Raw genomic sequence first — 21,224 nt, 5'->3', positions numbered from 1 at the left:
GGGAGAGGGGAAAGAGTATAACTTAGCTCACAGGATTTATATCTGTTTAAAATAAACAAACAAGGAATGCATTTAGGTTGTCAATAAATGGTGATCACTTTTATTTAGAAACTTGCATAGCTATCCATTTATAAATTATGCTCCAATTCTAAATCAAAGTTTCTCTGTACTACACTTACTGCAATACTACCTTCCAGTTTCACTTAAGTGTTATATATATGAATGGGCTCCTGAAATCTTTATAAATATTTTGAAATGAATGAGTAAAAGTGGTCATAAATTTAAGAAAGCAATGAAATTGTTTTAATGTTCTAGAGTCTTTAATGAAAGTCTCTATCTACTTTTAAAAGATCACAAAAGGGACACAATTAAAAGACACTGCTGAGACAATTTTATCAATGCCCCTATATCTAAGTGAAGTTATCACAAAACACCAAGTAATGCCAAGTTCTCCAGGTACTAACACACATATGAGCTAGTCAATAATGGCTTCCCACAGTTTAGATAGATTACTATCATAATTTATCACATTTCAATAACTTCAGCTTTGTTCTTTGCAGATGAAGCAGGAAGGTGAATGTTATGATGAAAACTTGGCTTCTAGAGAAATTGGCACAGGAATAAGGGGAATTTTTCTAAATAGGTTTTCTAAATTTTGGCAAGAATATGGCCCAGTGCAAGTTCAAACCTATACTGGATTCACTTACTACACCAACTCGGTGAATATATTTAAACCAATGCCATGTCCTTAAAAATGACGGGAAGAGATCAACCAAAGAACTTATATGCATATATGCATAGCCCATGGACACAGACACTAGTGTGATGAAGGCCTGGGGGCAGGGGCAGGCTGGACAAAGGCAAAGGGGGAGAAAAAGAGAGACATCAATAATAGAGTCAACAATGAAAAAAAAATGACAACGGAAATCCACATTTTCAGTTTCTCTTAGCAGTTTACAGAGCACCTTAAGAAATCCAAAGTTTCACCTTCCCACAGCAATTTATAAAACACCCAGACCTGTTTCAAAATGAAATGTTTATTAGGTACAATCCTTCAAAATCTATCACTGATTAGCACTATTTATTTTCTATTGACAGTAACAATTACATTGATAACTAAATGCAGGTTTCTTTATATATTTCTATTTTAATGGCAGAACTATACTAGATAAACTTGTGATGTCCAACCTTTAGAGGAAGTTCCCAAAGTAGTTCATATTATTCTATCTGCCAATAAACTACTGTTTAGGAGTCCAATGGAAGCATGAGACGTTCAAATAATCTACTTAGGCCCTAACCCAGGGGTGGGCAAACTTTTTGACTCGAGGGCCACAATGGGTTCTTAAACTGGACCGGAGGGCCGGAACAAAAGCATGGATGGAGTGTTTGTTTGAACTAATATAAATTCAAAGTAAACATCATTACATAAAAGGGTACGGTCTTTTTTTTCAATAGTTTTATTCATTTCAAACGGGCCGGATCCAGTCCGCGGGCCATAGTTTGCCCACGGCTGCCCTAACCTCATGTCCAATCTTTCAACATGTTTTAATGGGGCACCTACCAAACACTAAAGTGCCAGCCTGGGGGGTCCAGGAGTGAAGCAGCAGCCCCTTCTCTCAAATAGCACAGACAGTGTAAGAGAGACAAATAAACCCATACTGCCAAAAATTAAATAGCAGCTTTTCAAGGTCAGGGCCTGTGACCCTGCTGCTGCTATGGTCAGGAGATACCTACCAGAAAAGAAGCCTGCAATGAGGCTCCTGGTGAGGTCATGAAGGGACTAAAGAAGTTGTGCTACAAGGACAGTGATCCAGGCAGAAGGAATAGCACATGCAAACACAGCAAGGTACCTTGCTCTTTAAGCTCTTGCCATAGCCTGGCAATGACCACAACCATGACACCTCTGGTGATGGCTATTGCTATTAGCACAGTACTAACCTATGTAGATGCAGAAACTCATGTAATTTTCAGAGCAACCCACAACTAAGAATTATTATTACCCCCATTTTTAGATAAAGAAGCTGAGATTCAGAGAAGCTATGCAAATTGGCCATTCTAGAATTCAGATCAGTGTCTGTGTGACCATCAAGCTCAGGCTCTCATCTTACCTGGCCTCAGAATGGCATACTAGGAGTCAGGGAGCCTTTCTTACCTGGATATAAACTCTCTCTTGCATAACTAGTCAGACTTATTTAAAATTTCTAGTTTTTTAAATTTCATTTTTAACAGCTGTATTTAGATATAACTCACATACCATGCATTTCATCCACTTAAAGTATCCAAATCAATGGTTTTAGTGTACTCAGAAATTGGGTAGCCATCACTACAACCAATTTTAGATCATTTTTGTCACTCCAAAAAGAAACCCCAAATCATTTAGCAGTCTCTCCTCATTTCCCCCCAACCCTCCTGGCCTTAGGCAAGCACTAATCTACTTTTTGTCACTATAAATTTGCCTATATGAACACTTCATATGAATGGAATCATATATGTGGTCTTTTGTAACTGGCTTCTCTCTCTTAGCTTAATATTTTCATAGTTCAGCTATATTACAATATAAATCACTACTTCACTCCTTCTTTTTTTCAATCTTCAATTTCTTTATTGATTAAGGTATTATATGTGTGTCCTCATCCCCCATTAACTCCCACCCCCACTCCCACTCATGCTCTCATTCCCCTGTTGTCTGTGTCCATTGGTTGGGCTTACATGCATGCATACAAGTCCTTTGGTTCATCTCTTCCCCTTACCCACACCCTCCCCTACTTTCCCTCTGAGATTTGACAGTCTGATCACTGCTTCTCCGACTCTGTTTTTGTTCATCAGTTTATGTTGTTCATTATATTCCATAAATGAGTGAGATCATGTGGTATTTATCTTTCTCTGACTGGCTTATTTCACTTAGCATGCTCTCCAGTTCCATCCATGCTGTTGCAAATGGCAAGAATTCCTTCTTTTTTACTGCAGCATAGTATTCGATTGTGTAGATGTACCACAGTTTTTTAATCCACTCATCTGCTGATGGGCACTTAGGCTGTTTCCAAATCTTAGCTATGGTTAATTGTGCTGCTATGAACATGGGGGTGCATATATCATTCCTTCTTTATGGCTGAACATGTGGATATGACACATTTCATTTATTGTTCATCAGTAGATGGACATATGGGTTGTTTCCATCTTTTGGCTATTGTGAGTAATGCTGCTATAAACATCCATGCACAAGTTTTAGTTTGGATATTATGTTTTAATTTCTCTTGGGTACATATCTACAGGTGGAATCACTGGGTCACAGGGCAAATCTAGGATTATTGAGGAACTGCCACACTGTTCTCCAAAGCAACTACACCTTTTTACACTTCCACCAGCAGTGAACTGAGGTTATCGTCTCTCCACATCCTCCCTAACACTTGTTGTGGTTTATCTTTTCTTTTTAAATATGTTTTTATTGATTTTTGACTGGGCATGGTTTATCTTTTTCTTTTTTAATGTGGTGTTTATTGATTTCAGAGAGAGGAAAGGAGAGGGAGAGATAGAAACACCAATGATGAGAGAGAATAATCAATTAGCAGTCTCCTGCAGTCCCCCTACTGGGAATTGAGCCCACAACCTAGGCATGTGCCCTGACCAGGAATAGAACCTTGACCTTCTGGATGACACAGGCAGGGCTGGTTTCTCTTACTGATGATACTCATCCTAGGGGATACTGAGTGTTATCTCATTGTGATTTTAATTTTATTTCTCTGATGGCTAATGATATTGATTATCTATATGTTCATGTGCTTATTGGCCATTGGTTTATCTTCTTTGGAGAAATGTCTATTCAGATCCTTTGCCCATTTTAAAATTATGTTACCTGTCTTTTTATTATTCGAGTTGTATGAGTTCTTTATATATTCTGGACCCAATTCCTTTATCAGATATATAATTTAGAAATAACTTCTCATTGTATTGGTTATATTTTCACTTTCTTGATGGCGTCTCTGATGTACAAAAGTGTGGGAGTTTTTTTATATTATAATGAAGTTGGATTTATCTAATTTTTGTTTTTAGTAGTATAAACTTTTGGTGTCATAGCCAAAGGGTTTTGCCTAGCCCAAGATCATTGAGATTTTCTCCTATATTTTAAAATATATTTTATTGATTTTGTTCTTACATTTAGGTCTTTCACCCATTTTTTGTTATGTATGGTATGATGAAAGGGCCCTACTTCATTTGCTGTCCTAACACTGCTATAAAGGTTATTCTTTCTCCCTTTGACTGTCTTGACATCTTTTGTCAAAATTCAATCAACTGTAAAAGTGTGGGTTTATTTTTTACTTTAATTCTATTCTGTTGATCTATGTATATCTATATCTTTATGACAGAGCCACAAATTCTTGAGTACTATAGCTTCACAAAAGTTTTAAAATCAAGAAGTGTGAATCTTCTTTGTCCTTATTTAAGACTGCTTTAACTATTTTCAGTCCCCTGAATTTCCATATGAAGTTTATGATCAGCTTGTTAATTTCTGCAAAAAAGTCAACTGGGATTTTTTTGATAGGAATTGTGTTAAATCTGTAGATCAATGTGGGGATTACTGCTGTTTTAACAATATTATATCTTCCAATTAATGAACACAGGACATATTTCCATTCATTTAATTCTTTTAAAATGTCTTTCAGGCTGGTGTGGCTCAGTGTTTGAGTATTGAACCAGGAGGTCACAATTTGATTCTGGCTGGGACACAAGCCCAGGTTGCAGGCTTGATCCCCAGTTAGGGGTGTACAGGAGGCAGCCAATCAATGATTATCTCTCATCATTGATGTTTTTATCTCTCTCTCCCTCCCTTCCTCTCTGAAATCAATTAATTTTTTTTTCCTTTCAGCATCATTCAGTAGTTTCCAGAGAGTAAGTTTTGCATTCCTTTTGTTAAATTTGTTCCTGAGTAATATTCTCTTTAATCTCATAATGTAACTTTTCTTAATTTCATTTTCAGATTAATTTTAAAAATTGTTATTGAAACCATATGTTTTACTAGTTAATTCTTAGGAGAGGTTTAAAATGGAATTTTAAAAATGCAGTCTCTTTATTTTTACTCTTTATCATACAAGACTGCTGATTTAGGAGAGAACTATATAAAATTTTTATACATGAGGGCTAACATCTTAGAAGTCACCTTGTTCAACTATTGCAAATGTGCAGGGGAAGAAAAATAGGGAAAGGGAAGCTGAGTAACAGTCAAGACAAGTACCCAAGCCTGGTTTTGGCCTGTGCACCTGGAGCTGTTTCCACTAACCCACAGTGCAATGCAGGAGGCATCCTTCCTAGATTAGATAACTCAAGTGCCTGTGGACTGTAACACATGTGGGCAATGGAACTCCCATAATTACTTTAAATACATGTTTGGTTTCTAAGAGCCTTAAACTAGAAGACCCCACTAGGAAGAAGACCAAGAAATGAAAAACTAGCCAATGAGCTGACCGAAGGCCAGCACTCAGTTATCAGCATCAATCATTTAATAACTCTGGAGTTATAGTTTCCTCTATAAACTACCATTACAGTCATATTCACCACACCGAATTCAAAGGCACACTAATGTAGATGAAACCACATTGTAGAACATAAATCTCTACTGACATGTAAAGAATTAATACGAACATGTCCTCATTTGTAAAATAATAACAGTACTTACCATGTACATTTGATATTTAAGTGAGAATATGTGGGTAATGTGATTAGAAAGTCTTCAATAAATGTTAGCTATTATAATAATTATTATGTTACAATGTTAATGGTGTCTATAATTAAGCCTCAATAAAAAGTTCAGATTTCTTAGTTCTTTTATGACTAAGTCTGTTAATTCTCTGATTTTAAATTTCTGAGATTGAGAACAGATTTAAATACTAGTAAACAGCCAAAGGCAGGCATGCAGATGCATATACTGTAGGTTACTTTTTCTATGTAAACTCATTAACCTTGGAAAAATAAAGTACCCACATAAATGTATATACACAAGAAAGAGATCAATTAAGAAGTTTAGCCCTGCTGATGTGGCTCAGGGGATTGAGCATCGTCCCATAAAACAAGTGATCCTGGATTCGACTCCCTATCAGAACACATGCCCAAGTTTCATGCTTGATGCCCCATGGGGGACATGCAGGAGGCAGCCGATCAATGATTCTCTCTCATTTTTGATATTTCTATCTCTCTCTCCCTTCCTCTCTATCTAAAAATCAAAGCCAAATTTTTTAAAATAGTTTTGGCTTGAATATTAGTTCTAAGATTGTGACTGTGAGTTTTAGTATCATTGACAGAATGAAAAGAACAGAACTTTAGCAATATAACAAATAGGAAAAACTGCCACATTATAAAAACACCAAGATGTGCTGGATAAAATGTAATTATAATGCATTTAAACTCAGAATTGAGTCCCTACTAAGTGCTCAGGTGAAGGGGAGCTCCAGAGCACCCGTCATGGGTAACACTGAGGGGTCTGTGCTGGGAGCAGAACCGATAGCGCCTTCCAGGACCTGAACACAGGCTTCAGTTTTTGATATCCAATCCGAGGCCTCGAAGATGAGGTCTTCCAGATAGAACAATGGAAATGGTTACACACCATGTAAGTTACTGATCATTCTGTTACTGTTATCAGTGCTATTATCTTAAACAAGTGTGTTAATTTTTTAGTTGCCTTGTCTATAAGATAGGATAATAATCCATACTGAGGATATAATTCAAAGGCTGCAGAGTACTGTATCAATGCCAAGTACCTCTATTAGTTATAAATGGGCTTGGACATTTTCACTGCGATAAATCTTTTAAAATAGGAAGGGTTTTTTCTTTTGCATTTCTCAACATGATCATTTCCATAGTTAGCCCAAGGCTGGAAAAAGATTAGAATATTCATCCTATCATTCAAAATAGGATTCTGTAAAAAGATGGTAAATATAAAAGCAAGGCTTCATGAAAAAGTAATTTTCTAAATAATTGTAGTGTAGCAAACACCAAATGTAGTCCTAGCCCCAAGTTTCTCCCACAGCGATGCCCGTGCAGGTTCTGATGGCAGGCATGCTGACTGGGGTCCTTTCAGAAGGACAAGAAGGAGTAGGAGCAGAGGTTCTAAGTCTCCATCCCTTCTGAACCAGTGGAGAAAGACATGAGGAGAGGCAGAAGTGAATCTTCAGTATTTTAATCTAGCCTCTTGGGGATGAGATAACAAGTAAAGTAGACTGATGGTATCATTGAGAGAAGGAGCTTTGTGCTATTTCATGTTGGGAATCTGGAGAGATCTTCTGAGGATGCCAGCCAGCAGATCTGGGGTAGTTGCCTCAGCACATGTTGAGCAGTGATGCCAGGCTCTCCGAAAGGTGTGAGCAGTGGCATGAGAGCCAGTAGGCCCACTGGGGACTGAGGAGGCCTGAGATGGAAAGGAGAGGGGGGCCTTGTAGTTAAGGTTTAGAGGTAAGACCACCTAGGCCAGGGACCACATGTGAGATGAGGCAGTGGGTGGGCATATAGTCCATATACCAGTGAGGGATGGAGTGAGGCTGACTCTTCCCAGGGTTCTATGGAAAGAGAAGCCCCTGAGCTTTATCAGTAGCAGACATCAGGAAGAGCCAGACCTGGGGCTAGTGCCACCTTCTTGGCCACCAGGCAAGGGAGTAGCTTACCTGCAACTCTGCAGCAGAGAGCAGCAGGCCCATCGAGTGCACCATGGGCCTGAGGATGCCAACTACCCCTTTATCAACATCTGTGTCCCAAACACCCAGATATCATCTTGAAGAAAAATGAGGACGACAAAACTAGAAAAACTGACGTCAGATAGAGAAAGACAAATACCATGATTTCACTTATATGTGGAATCTAAACAACAAAATAAATGAACAAACAAAACAGAAACAGACTCTTAGACACAGAGCTTACTGATGGTTGACATAGGAAGCAGTGTTGGGACCTGAGGGTGAAAGGTGAAGGGACTGAGTAGATTAGAAATTAAGGGATAGTTACGGGGATGTAAAGTACAGCACAGCTTATAGAGTCAATAATATTCTAATAACTACATATGGTGCCAGGGGATCTCTTTGTAAAGTATATGATTTTTTTTTTAAATATATTTTATTGATTTTTTACAGAGAGGAAGGGAGAGAGATAGAGAGTTAGAAACATCGATGAGAGAGAAACATCGACCAGCTGCCTCCTGCACATCTCCCACGGGGGATGTGCCTGCAACCCAGGTACATGCCCTTAACCGGAATCGAACCTGGGACCTTTCAGTCCACAGACCGACGCTCTATCCACTGAGCCAAACCGGTTTCGGCAAAGTATATGATTTTTTAACCACTATGCTGCATTCCTGAAACTGAAACAAAATAATATTGAATATAAACTGCAGTTAAAAAATAAATTGACTTCAACATTATATTATAGCAGACACCAGATTACATTTTTAAATAGAACTTGTTCTTTTTGAGGAAAGTATAAATTTAATTTTTTGGACAACATTAATCTCCTGTGGCTGCCATAACAAATTACTACAACTGGGCAACGTGACACAACTGAAATTTACTCTGTAGTCTGGAGGCTACAGGTCTGATTCAGCACCACCACGTTCCTCTGGGAGCTCCAGAGAAGAGCCCTCTCCTTGCCTTTTTCACTGGGTAGCACAGCTTCATGCAATTTTGGCTTGTGGTGGCATCACTCCAACCTCGACCTCCATCTTCACATCACCTTCTCCTATGTGTCTGTGTTTTGTGTGTGTGTGTGTGTGTGTTTTGTGTGTGTGTGTGTTTAGTTTTATTTTATTTTTATTGTCTAAAGTTTTACATATGTCTTCTTTGTCCCGAATTGACTCCCCGCCTCAGCCATTCCTACCCCAGGCAAGCCCCCACCACCACAGTGTCTGTGTCCATTGGTTATGCTAATATGCATGCATGCAGCAAGTCCTTTGGTTGCTCTCTATCTCTCCACCCAAACCCACTACCACCATTTGTCTCTGGATCTATTCATGTTCATCAAATTATGTAGATCATTATATCCCACATATGAGTGAGATCATGTGATATTTATCTTTCTCTGACAGGCTTATTTTACTTACCATAATGCTCTCCAGTTCCATCCATGCTGTTGCAAATGGTAAAAGTTCCTTCTTTTTTATAGTGGCATAGTATTCCATGGTGTAGATGTACCAAAGTTTTTTATTTTTTTATCTTTATTGTTCAGATTATTACAGCTGTTCCTCTTTTTTCACCCCATAGCTCCCCTTGACCCAGTTCCCACCACACCCCTTGCCCTCATGTCCCCCACACTGTCCTCATCCATAGGTGTAAGATTTTTGTCCAATCTCTTCCCGCACCCTCCACACCCTCTTCCCCCTGAGAATTGTCAGTCTGTACCCTTTCCATGCCCCTGATTCTATCCCATTCACCAGTTTATTCCATTCATCAGATTTTTTATTCCTTTGATTTTTAGATTAACTTGTTAATAGATATGTATTTGTTGTCACTTTGTTGATCACAATTTTTTATCTTTACTTTTTTCTTCTTCTTCTTCTTAAAGAATGCCCTTCAGCATTTCATATAATACTGGTTTGGTAGTGATGAACTCTTTAGCTTTTTCTTGTCTATGAAGCTCTTTATCTGACCTTCAATTCTAAATGATAGTTTTGCTGGGTAGAATAATCTTGGTTGTAGGTTCTTGCTATTCATCACTTTGAATATTTCTTGCCACTCCCTTCTGGGCTGCATAATTTCTGTTGAGAAATCAGCAAACAATTGTATGGGCACTCCCTTGTAGGTAACTATTTTTATCTTGCTGCTTTTAAGATTCTCTCTTTGTCTTTTGCCATTGGCATTTTAATTATGATGTGTCTTGGTGTGGTCCTCTTTGGATTGATTCCTCTTGTTTGGAGTTCTCTGGGCGTCCTGGACTTGTAAGTCTATTTCTTTCACCAGGTAGGGGAAGTTTTCTGTCATTATTTCTTCAAATAGGTTTTCAATATCTTGCTCTCTCTCTTTTTATGGCACCCCCATAATTCGGATGTCGGTACACTTGAAGTTGTCCCAGAGGCTCCTTACACTATCTTCATATTTTTGGATTCTTTTTTCTTTTTGCTCTTCCGGTTGGGTGTTTTTTGCTTCCTTGTACTTCAAATCTTTGACTTGATTCTTGGGATCCTCTAGTCTACTGTTGCATCTCTGTATATTATTCTTTATTTCAGTCAGTGTATGCTTAATTTCTGACTGGTCCTTTTCCATTTTTTGGCATTCTCACTAAGATACTTAAAGGTCTTACTAAGATTCCTGAAGGACTCACTAACTTCCTCAGAGGTCTCACTAAGTTCCTCGGAGGTTTTTAGAAGATTCTTGAGTAACATTATAACTGTGGTTTTGAACTCTATATCCAGTATTTTGCTATCCCCCATTTGTTTCATTCGTCAAGTGTTTGTCTCCACATTTTGGCTGCTTCCCTGTGGGGCCCAGTGGCTCAGCCTCCCCAATCACCTGAGGTGGACACTCTTGGTGCACCCCTTTGTGGGCTGTGTGCACAGTCTTGTAGTTAAGTCTTGATTGCTGTTGGTATCACTGGGAGGAATTAACCTCCAGGCCAATTGGCTGTGTGGACCAGCTGTGTCTACAATCGAAGGACTGCTGTGCAAGAGAAACCCTTATGGGGCACGGCTTGCTTCAGTGCGGCTTTGGTGCTCACTGAGTCTGCCCCTTGAGTGTGTCGCTTATGGATGTGAAGAGTTGTAATCCGGTATGGTCTCACACTGACCACTGGGCACACTGGCTCTTGGATCTCCAAGGAGGTGCAAAGTCAGCCACTACCTGAGGCCACCCAGCAGGAGCTACAGAGTGATCCAGAGATTCCTCCTCTTTGTTTGGGGTTTGGAAGTGCCCAGATTAGGCCCGGCTGTGAAGCAAGGCAGGCTGCTGCTGCTGGGCCTTGGGCCTTTTTTGGGAAGATTTGGGGCTCTCTGATCCAGGTTTGGTGGGGTTGTAAATTGGGTGGGGTGGAATCTCAGGGAATCACCAGGGTGGAGCAAACAGCGATGGCTGCCAGTCAGCCCTGCACCAGAGAGGTCCCTGTTTTCTGAAGTCACTGCATCAGGAGCCCCCATGCAGAAACAATGATCGCTGCAAGCACCTCTGAGAGAAAGCCGCCCTCGCGTTCCGGCCTGATGCCAGACCATCCAGTTTCTCCCCGTATGAGTCTGGGTCCCCAGAGTCTTGCCCAGAACTGGAGTTCAGAGCCATCAGGAGCTTGTATCTCCTTCCCGAATGAAAAAAAAAAACAACAACAGTGCACCTGGTTGCCATCCTGTTCTGTGTGCGCCTCCGCACCTCCACACCACCTACCCGTCTCAAAGCACCTTTTTCTTTCCTTCTAGTTGTACAACTTCCACTCAGCCAGCTTTCCCACGGTTCTGGATGATAGTTGTTTTGTCTTTTAGTTGTAGTTTTGATGTGGTTGTGAGAGACAGCAAGTACAGGTATACCTGTGCCGCCACCTTGGTTATCTCTGTGTCTGTGTTTTGACCTCTTGTGTTTCTTATAAGAACACTTGTCACTGGATTTAGAATCCCCCCTGGTAATCCAGGATGATCTCTCTGTCCCCAGATCCTTAACTTAATTACATCTGCAAAGACCCTTTTTCCAAATTCTCTGTCCCCAGATCCTTAACTTAATTATATCTGCAAAGACCCTTTTTCCAAATAAGGTCACATTCACAAATTCTGGGGAAAAGGATGTGGACATATTGTTCTGGAGCTACCGTACAACCCACTCTGAGGATCAAAGATAAGAATAGTTGAGAAAATATGATAAAACATGAATCAAGCATTGTTATACTAGAGGCTCGGTGCATGGGATTTGTGCACTGGTGGGGGGCATGGCCTGCAGGGATTGGCTGCTATGGGAGCACCACTCATCCCATTCAGCTGAGCAGCTGCTCCCTGGTCCGCCATCCTTCATGGAGCTGGAGCACTCGCCTCTCCAGGGGACCCAGTTGGGGAAGGGCCCAGGTACAATAGCACTGATAGGAGGCGGAGTAGGTCTCAGTCCTGCGGCGGCCACGAACCTGTCCCCAGTCTCTGGGGTCAGCTCTGTGAGCTCGGAGGCGGCACTGTGTGGCCTATGGGCATCCAGAGGAGGCGGCAGGGAGTAAGAAGGAGGAGTCTCGGGTGAGAAGGCAATGACAGCAGCCCGGGTTCCTGCCCGTTGGCCCTGGGTTCGCAGCAGGAGCAGCCACTCATCCCAATCAGCTGAGCAGCGCTCCCACTGTGGTAGCACACTAACCACCAGTGGGCAGCTCCTGTGTTGAGCATCTGCCCACTGGTGGTCAGTGTGCATCATAGTGACTGGTCAGCTGGTCATTCTGGTTGTTCCACTGTTCAGGCACTGGACTTTTATTATATAAGATCATCTTAAGGATACTTTATCCTTTATGAGCACAATAGGCAAAAACAGGCTCCAATTGTAAAAGATAATTTAAGGTGGATAAATAAGTTTCCTCTCTATTTAAACTCTGCAATTTTGACTCAGATAACAAAAATAGCTCTCTGGATTGCAGGGGGGAGGAGGAAGGTGGAGGTAGAAAAAGGTATAGGGTGGATAAAATAGTGATGAAAAATAAATAAAAGAAAGTCCCTGAAAGAAAAAAAATGCATATATAAAATAAAAAGGTAAAAACAAACAAAAAACAATCCCTGGGGGGTCTTTTTTTTTTAATCCTCACCCTGGAATATGTTTTATTTCTTATTTTATTGGTCTTAGAGAAAGAGGAAGGAAGAGGGAGAGAGAGAGAAACATTGATGTGAGAAACACTGATTGGTTGCCTCCCAACATTCTCGGTAACTTACTTAGGTCCATCTAATTGTTTCTCAGAAGTCTAATATTTAAGGTAGCTATTTAATTCATTATTTTAATAACTATTTTTTATATCTGAAATTCTTTCTTTTTCAAATCTGCCTAGACATTTTTACATCTTGTTGCTGCTTATTTATTATGATGTATCATTTTTTAAATTTAAACATGTCTTACTAATTTTAAATTCTGAATTTGACAATTCCAATACTTAAAGTTCTTGAGGGCCTAATTTTTTCTTATGCTTCTGACTTTGATGCTTGTTCCCTATGCATCTGGTGACACTAAAAGTTCATGTTTACTAATCTGAATCTGCTGGAGACCAGAGGACAGCTCTGAGAGTGCTTTCCTCCTGAAAGGGTCTGCATTGGTAATGATGACAGCCAGGAGACACTAACCTCAGTGATATTTCACCCCTTCCACAGTTTCCAGGCTAATACAGTTATGTTCTTCTATGCTGTTTCTGTCTATGACCACACTTAAGCCTTCTAATTAAAGGGATAGGAAAATGAAGACAGATTTAGAAAAATAAATGTTTTTCTCTACACATCTGGATATAATGTGAACAACTGTGATACACTTCACATATTTATTTTCCTTTTCATGTTTAACATGTTTTCTTTTCTATGTAATATATCTGTACAATGAATATCCTATCTAATAAAAGAGTAATATGCAAATTAACTATCACTCCCTCACTCTGTCACGCCATCACAAAAATGACAGCGACTACGGAGCTGGAGTGAGCAGGAGGCTTGGGTTGCCCCCAGCGATGGAGGAAATAAAGCTTCCACCCTTCCCTGGCCAGCTCTGGGCTCTGCTCAAGGCTACAGTTTCAATTACAGAAGTTAAATAAATCCCAGATACCTGCTTCCAGCCTGTGGCCGTGGCCAGCCTGAAAACAGCCCTCAACCCCTCTCCCAGACTGGCCAGGCACCCCAGTGGGAACCCCCAACCTGAAGGGTGTATGACCGGCTGCAAACAGCCATCATCCCCTCATCCTGGCTGGCCAGGCACCCCAGTGGGGACCCCCACCCTGAAGGGTGTGTGACCAGCTGCAAACAGCCATCATCCCCTCACCCAGGCTGGCCAGGCACCCCAGTGGGGACCCCCACCCTGAAGGATGTGTGACCAGCTGCACACAGCCATCATCCCCTCACACAGGCTGGCCAGGCACCCCAGCGGGGACCCCCACCCTGATACAGGACACCCTTCAGGGCAGAACAGCCGGCCCCCACCCGTGCACCAGGCCTCTACCCTATATAGTAAAAGGGTAATATGCCTCACAGCACCAAGATCCGTGGTACCGTGAGGCCTCCCGGCACCGGGATCAGCGTGACAGGGGGCAGTGCCCAAACCCCCTGATCGCCCTGCGGCTCTGTGTGTGACAGTGTGCGGCACCTCAACACCCCCCCCCCACAGGCCCTGCTCTGTGTGTGACGGGGTAGAGCCATAACCGTCCCATCAGCCCTGCCCTGGGTGTGACAGTGGCAGCCCCCCAACCCCCTGATTGGCCCTGTTCTGTGGGTGATAGAGGTTGGCGCCCCAACCCGCTGACCCGCCCTACTCTGTGTGTGACAGGGGATGGTGCCTCAACTCCCCTATCAGCCCTACTCTGTGAGTGACAGGGGGGAGCTCCTCAACCCCCTGATGGGCCCTGCTCTGTGCGTGACAGGGGGAGCTCCGCAACCCCCTGATGGGCCCTGCTCTGTGCGTGACAGGGGGAGCTCCGCAACCCCCTGATGGGCCCTGCTCTGTGCATGACAGTGTACAGAGCCCCAACCCCCCTGAAGGGCCCTGCAGTGTGTGTGACAGGGGGCAGCACCCCAACCCCAATTGGCCCTGCTCTGTGCGTGACAGGGGGTGGCGCTGAAACCTCCCCATCGACCCTGCCTTGAGTGTGACGGGGTGGTGCCCCAACCCTCCAATTGACCCTACCCTGAGCGTGACTGAGGGTGGCATCGCAACCTCCCAATCCACCCTGCTCTGTGCATGACAGGGGGTGGCGTCCCAACTCCCCAATCGGCCCTGCTCTGAGCCCGACCAGGGGCTGCACCTAGGGATTGGGCCTGCCCTCTGCCACCCGGGAGCAGGCCTAAGCCAGCAGGTCGTTATCTCCCGAGGGGTCCCAGACTGCTAGAGGGCACAGGCCGGGCTGAGGGACCCCGTCTCCCCCCAAGTGCACAAATTTTTGTGCACCGGGCCTCTCGTAAATAATAAAAGGGTAATATGCAAATTGACCCTAACAGCAGAACCACTGGGAATGACTGGTCACTATGACACACACTGACCACTAGGGGGGGCAGATGCTCAATGCAGGAGCTGCCCCCTGGTGGTCAGTGTGCTCCCACAGGGGGAGTTCTGCTCAGCCACAAGCCAGGCTAAGGGCTGCCAGCATAGTGGTGGTGGCAGGAGCCTCTCCCACCTCCTTAGCAGTGCTAAGGATGTCCAACTGCAGCTTAGGCCTGCTCCCCGCTGGCAAGTGGACATCCCCCGAGGGCTCCCAGGGTGCCAGAGGGATGTCTGACTGCCAGCTTAGGCCCGATCCACAAGGGGTCATAGACTACGAGAGGGCACAGGCTGGCTGAGGGACACCTCCCCCCCCCGAGTGCACAAATTTTTGTGCACCGGGCCTCTAGTGTACTTTAAAAAGTGTATGAATAAACTTGAAATTTGTCTCACTGTTTTGCTCACACTATTTATCTGGCTCAAGTACAGTTATTTGTAATAATTTTTTTCACATATGAGGGAAACTATACTCTTCCTTATGAAATTATGGAACACAAGATCACCTTGTCTCTAGTTCTTCTTAGGGCCTCACTACTTATAAGGACAGACGATGAAGTCCTGCTGTGAGACCATTCCAGCACCAAAACCCAGGAGGTGGCTCAGATACAAAACCAAAGCCATATTTCTAATTTCTTGGCTTTGTTCTTGTGTCAAATCCTTACATCAATGTGTGTGTGTGTGTGTATGCGCACACACACTCACACACACATATTCCTTGTTATTTAAACTTTCTATTGTAATATCATGAAATATACTAACATAATATTCCCAAAGTCATATTTCTTCAAAACCAAAAACTGAAGGAAAAGGAGAACTGACAAATCTTATAAAACTCATACTGTAAATGATCAGCATTGAACTTGAGGACAGGAATAGTAAGTAGCACACTTATGGAAATCAAAGAATTAGCTCATCTGTTAAATCACAACCTTTACCACAATGCATTATACTTCTGCAGAGTTTTACTGTTAAATACAAAATGCACCACTGGACATCTTATGATGATAAAGTGGAAATAAAGGAAGAAACACTGAGGGAGATAGAGTAGGACAAACTAGGGACAATTCTCCTACTTATCATATTGAACAAAAGGACTTCTTTTTCCAACATATATTTATTTCATTATGGCCCTATCAGAAGCTCTGACATATGACAAATTTTATTGTGTGAATGTGTATACACGGACACACAATTGTGTATGAGCACATACATACAGGTAAAATGTATCCCTGTCAGCACCCAAATAGTAGTGAAGTATCCACAATTTATCAAATGAAAATTCTATTCTTCATCCAAAAGCTTTTGATTTAAAGGCTTTTGGAGTTAAAGTACAAAGACAGTTTGGACAATATTCACTGGAAAACAGAAATCATTCCAATTTATCCTGAACCCCACATGAACCTCTGCCTTGGAGTCCTATATTTTCCCCCTGTGGTGATCTCTGGACACCCCACTGAGAACTGCCTGGGCCATGGCTTAGTGTGGACAGGGTGTAGAAAGAATAGACACTGGAAAGGTCACAGCTGACTGAGCAGATGACCAAGATCAGAGAGCTCATACCTCATTTGCTCACCAAGTCCTGCCAAGAGCAACATGCCTTAACTGCAGGTACTCAAAATCCAGCAGGCATGCTGCAAGGAACCCCAGGCTTATAGAGCACCACTCACAATGTGCATTTGTTGGAATAGCTACCACCTTTTGGCAAATACTCATAAATATGTATTTTAAAGATAAAGGTTCAAACTACTTTGTTATTTGCATCAAATGCTCAATTCCTTTTCCACTGAGAGATCATTCAAATTAATAAATCCTCATTCCAGGGTTTCTCAACTCTGTCATTGTTGACATTTAGGGCTGGATAATTCCCTATTTCCTGGGGAATATACTGTGCATTGTAGTGTTTAGCAGCATCCTCGGTTTTACCCACTAAATGCTAAGAGCATCCCCCACTCCATCAAGACAACCAGACATTGCTAAACTTTACTGGGGAGAAACGCTGCCCTCCTTGAGAACTACTGCCTCAGTCAAACCAATCAGCCCTGACAGAGATAAAACCCCATCAAATTAAAGCAAATATATAATAAGTGCTAACCTTACCTAGAGATTCACTGTGCTATTTTTAAGTCTTTCTATTCATTTGATACAGTGATCAAATACCAGGGAACTAACAAACATGAAATATTAAAGTCAGGTTGAAACAAGGTGAGTGTTCCTATTATAATAGTCAAGGGGAATGTATGAGCCTGGCCTCTCCAGGAGGATCCAGGTTGAAAAGCACACATTTAGGAAACATTGATGTGTAGATGGTAATTCAAGTCCTGAAACTGGCTGAGACCACCAAGAGAGGGAAGTGAGCAAGAAAACACAAATGGTCTAACAACTAACCCACTGACACTACAACTTTAGAGGTCAAACAGATGAGGAGGCAGAGCAATGAAGACCACAAAGGAGAAAGCGGTGAGGCTGAGGGACACAAGAGCGCGGAGGAATCCTGAATGTCTGGGACCTGTGTGATGGAGGTTGTTTACCACCACACCCTCAAGTCAGGGAGGAAGATAGAAGAAGATGAAAAAAATGACCACTGGCTCTGGCAGCACTGAAGTGATTAGTGACTTTGTTCAGAGCACTTCAGAGAAATGTGAATAAAAAGTCTGATGGGTGAGAGGGTTCAAGAGAGAATGTAGAGAGGAGCCTACACAACTCTTTTTAGAACTTTTGCTACATGGTGAAGAAGGAGGAGAGGTTGAGTGGATTTATTTTAAAACAGGAGGAAAAGCAGCACCTTTGCATGCTAAAGGAAAGACCTAGTGATCGAGAGAAACTGACCCAGCAGAGGTGAGAACTGCTGGTGTTGCATCTTTGAGAAAGTAATTAAACAGGAGCTACAGGACACATGGCGGGCTCCATAGACAGCTCATCCATAGGCATAAGAGAGCACAGATGTTGATAAAGAATGCAGATGTTCCATCTAAGAGTCCCCTTCTCCCTTCAAATCTTAAACACTCCATTCCACAACTTATCCTCCAGGTCCATCACGTCCATCTTCACAGCTACACTACACCTGTCAGCCAAGCACACTAACTCCAAGTCTCTATCATTCCGTCTGCAGTCTTTAGTCCCTTCCTTTTCATATTATGATCCATCACTTTAGCCATTTGGTTGCTAATGCCCATCAGCCCTTTGCTATCCTTGTTGTTCCATTTTACATACTCTGCAAAACCTCAAGTCAACTTTTCTCATGGTCTTTCCTTCTTTGAGGTGGCCTCTGACTATGGAAGGAAAACGACATACCTGTGATGCTCTCCAACTCCAGCTAAGCTCTTGCTGCCTGGTAACTATTTTATGTGACCTGCCAGTTCCCAGTCAGGTTTCCCTCCTGTACCTCAGGGGATAGAACCTTCACCTCATTCAAGTCTCCTTTACCTCAGGTGACATTATTTTTTGGATATCACTGCTTGGTGAATAGGCTCATCATCCATCCAGCTGCCTTTATGTTCCCTATGATTCTTTTCTCATTCACATCCTCCAGTCAACTCCTCAGGTCCTACTGATTCTACTCAGACATTCCTCCTAAAGTCCCCAATCCAGCCTCTAGCAGACTATGATTGGTGACTGCCCAATTTACAGATTCCCCCAAGGGCATTCTTGTGCTTTTCTTCTTTGAGTGATCCTAATGGCAACAGCCCAGCTCGTCTCTCTGACTACACTGATTTATTCAGGACCATGAGCCTAACCCAAGCTGATCCCAAGATCCACGCTCTCCTCGCTATAGTGACTGGTTTAGGGATGGGCACTGGATCAAGTCAGACCTTAGAGCCTTTCCCCAGACCTTTTCCAAACAGAGTTGAGGGAGAAAACCTATTTCCTTCAGAGTAGAGAGATTGAGCTGACAGTGACCCTAGTTCTAGATGTATGGAAAAGAATGGAATGAAAAGATGAAACCAAGACAGGGAGAAAAGAGACAAAGAGAACATTCTGAAGATATCTGAGTTTCTGACTCATTGCCCCTGAGGTCAGGCTAGATATATCCCTGCTACTTCCACATGTGGGTAATATCCACCTAATACTCTATCTTTAATTATTTTACTTAAGCCTAATGTAAGCTTGGTCATTTGTAAACCCAGATTCCTCAGGTATATAAGCCCAAACTCAGTGGACAACTCCTCCTGGTCCAACCCTTACCTTCTTGTTGGGATCACTGCCATCCATATCAGATGCTCTTCCAGTCTTGAGTATCTTTCCCCTCCAATCTGTTCTAAACCTTATGGTTCCCAAATGCAAACCTCATCACAACGCTCTTTCTTCAGTGGTAACAATATTTGTGTTATCTGTCATCTGCCACCTTCTAGCTTTCCCTCCTGCTTCTTTCACACCTCAGCATTCTCTCCAGCTCCATCCAATGTATGAAGGTCCCTCATCAAGGCTGAGTCCTTTCTTCTTGGTACAGTCTCTCCTCTCTGAAAAACATCTGTAATCCACATGTTGCTACCAACTGTTCCACTTCAAGTTTCACCTCAATGAAAGGATTTCCTCCAGACTTCCCCTTACAAAGGGGTAAGCTATCTCTCCTCCATCATCTTTTGCATATGTGTACATGTTTTTATTATATTCCATTGTAATTCTGTTTACATATCTCAACTGTGAAAATTTTAAAGCCAAGCATTATGTTCTTCATCTCGTTCACCAGTGTCTAGTATAGTGCCTATCATATGATAGAATTTCAATTCACATTTTCTAATAGGGAAAAAAAGGTAGGTGTATCCAACAATTTAAAGAGTAAGATATCTTTTCATTGGTAATTTAGTACATAATAAACTTAGTTCTTTCATTCTTTTGCCAGAATGCCAGATTCTTAGTAATGATTAAACTCTTAAACTGGTATGTTTTTTTTTACAAGCACATACCCACCAGTAGGCAATAACAAGACCATCACAGATATTAGTAAATGACAAAAAGATTATCTGATCATACTTGGCAGTTTGTCTCTCTTCTGACAAATTAGTCAGAATTTCTCCAAGGTCTCTGTGTTTGTCAGGACCTCTGTAAACTAGTTTTACCTCTATAGTAAGAGGTGGGGGTGAGGAGAGGAAATGGAAAGAAAAGAAATATAATGCGGAAGGATCAAACTTTCTGACATGAGAAAATATATTCAATTTATATAAGAATGAAAACCACATGGAAATAATAAGATATAAGTATATCATCTTCTGAAATCAACTCTTTTTTTAAAAAAATATGTTTTATTGATGTTTTACAGAGAGGAAGGGAGAGGGATAGAGAGTTAGAAACAATGATGAGAGAGAAACATTGATCAGCTGCCTCCTGCATACTCCCCACTGGGTTTGTGTCCACAACCAAGGTACATGCCCTTGACTGGAATCTAACCTGGTACCCTTGAGTCTGCAGGTCAATACTCTATCCACTAAACCAAACCGGTTAAGGCCCAACTCTTTTTTTTATAGAAATTACTAAGTAATATTAAAAAGGACTTATCCCACATCATTCTATATTATGCTTGGGCTCTATTTCAGAATTTATATAGAAAGACGTAGCAGAATGACAACATCTGTACTTCTATTTGCCACTGCTCACACTTAAACCTCTTAAATTATGTTTCTTCTTTAGCTCCCACTTGACTCAGAAGCGTATCAACATTTGAGAAGTATAGCAGGGCCACTTCATATAAATTTCATTGTCATAGTGACTTACCGTATTTGCCGGCGTATAAGACGACTGGGCGTATAAGACGACCCCCTAACATTTCCACTCAAAATACAGAGTTTGTTATATACTCGCCATATAAGACTACCCCCTCTTCCGCACACCTTCCACACACCAAATAAAAGGTAAAACAATATCAGATTTGATTTTAACATTTTAATTTATATTCAAATGCTTATGACATGCAGGAAAACTGTCACAAGGCTGTATGTAGTCAAACATATACATAAAACAGTGCAAGTTTATTACCGGTAAACATACCGGTAATTCACTAAAGAAAACACACTCTATAGACTGGTACCGTAGATGCTTCTCAGGAACACAGGCAAGCAGCCCACAACCTAGAGGGACTGTCAATGATAGAAGAAAGAT

At 41.9% G+C, this 21,224-nt stretch overlaps 1 protein-coding gene across 1 annotated transcript in view; it reads right to left on the bottom strand.

Annotated features, from left to right (window-relative positions):
• GMDS (GDP-mannose 4,6-dehydratase) overlaps window positions 1–21,224 on the bottom strand; it is a 539,088-nt gene that overhangs the window by 306,318 nt on the left and 211,546 nt on the right. The window lies entirely within an intron of this gene.

Source organism: Myotis davidii, unplaced genomic scaffold, assembly GCF_000327345.1.
Source record: "Myotis davidii unplaced genomic scaffold, ASM32734v1 scaffold230, whole genome shotgun sequence".
NCBI classification, from domain to species: Eukaryota; Metazoa; Chordata; class Mammalia; order Chiroptera; family Vespertilionidae; genus Myotis; species Myotis davidii.
The sequence above is the reverse complement of the archived record's forward strand: the minus strand, read 5'-3'. Positions and strand labels throughout refer to the sequence as shown.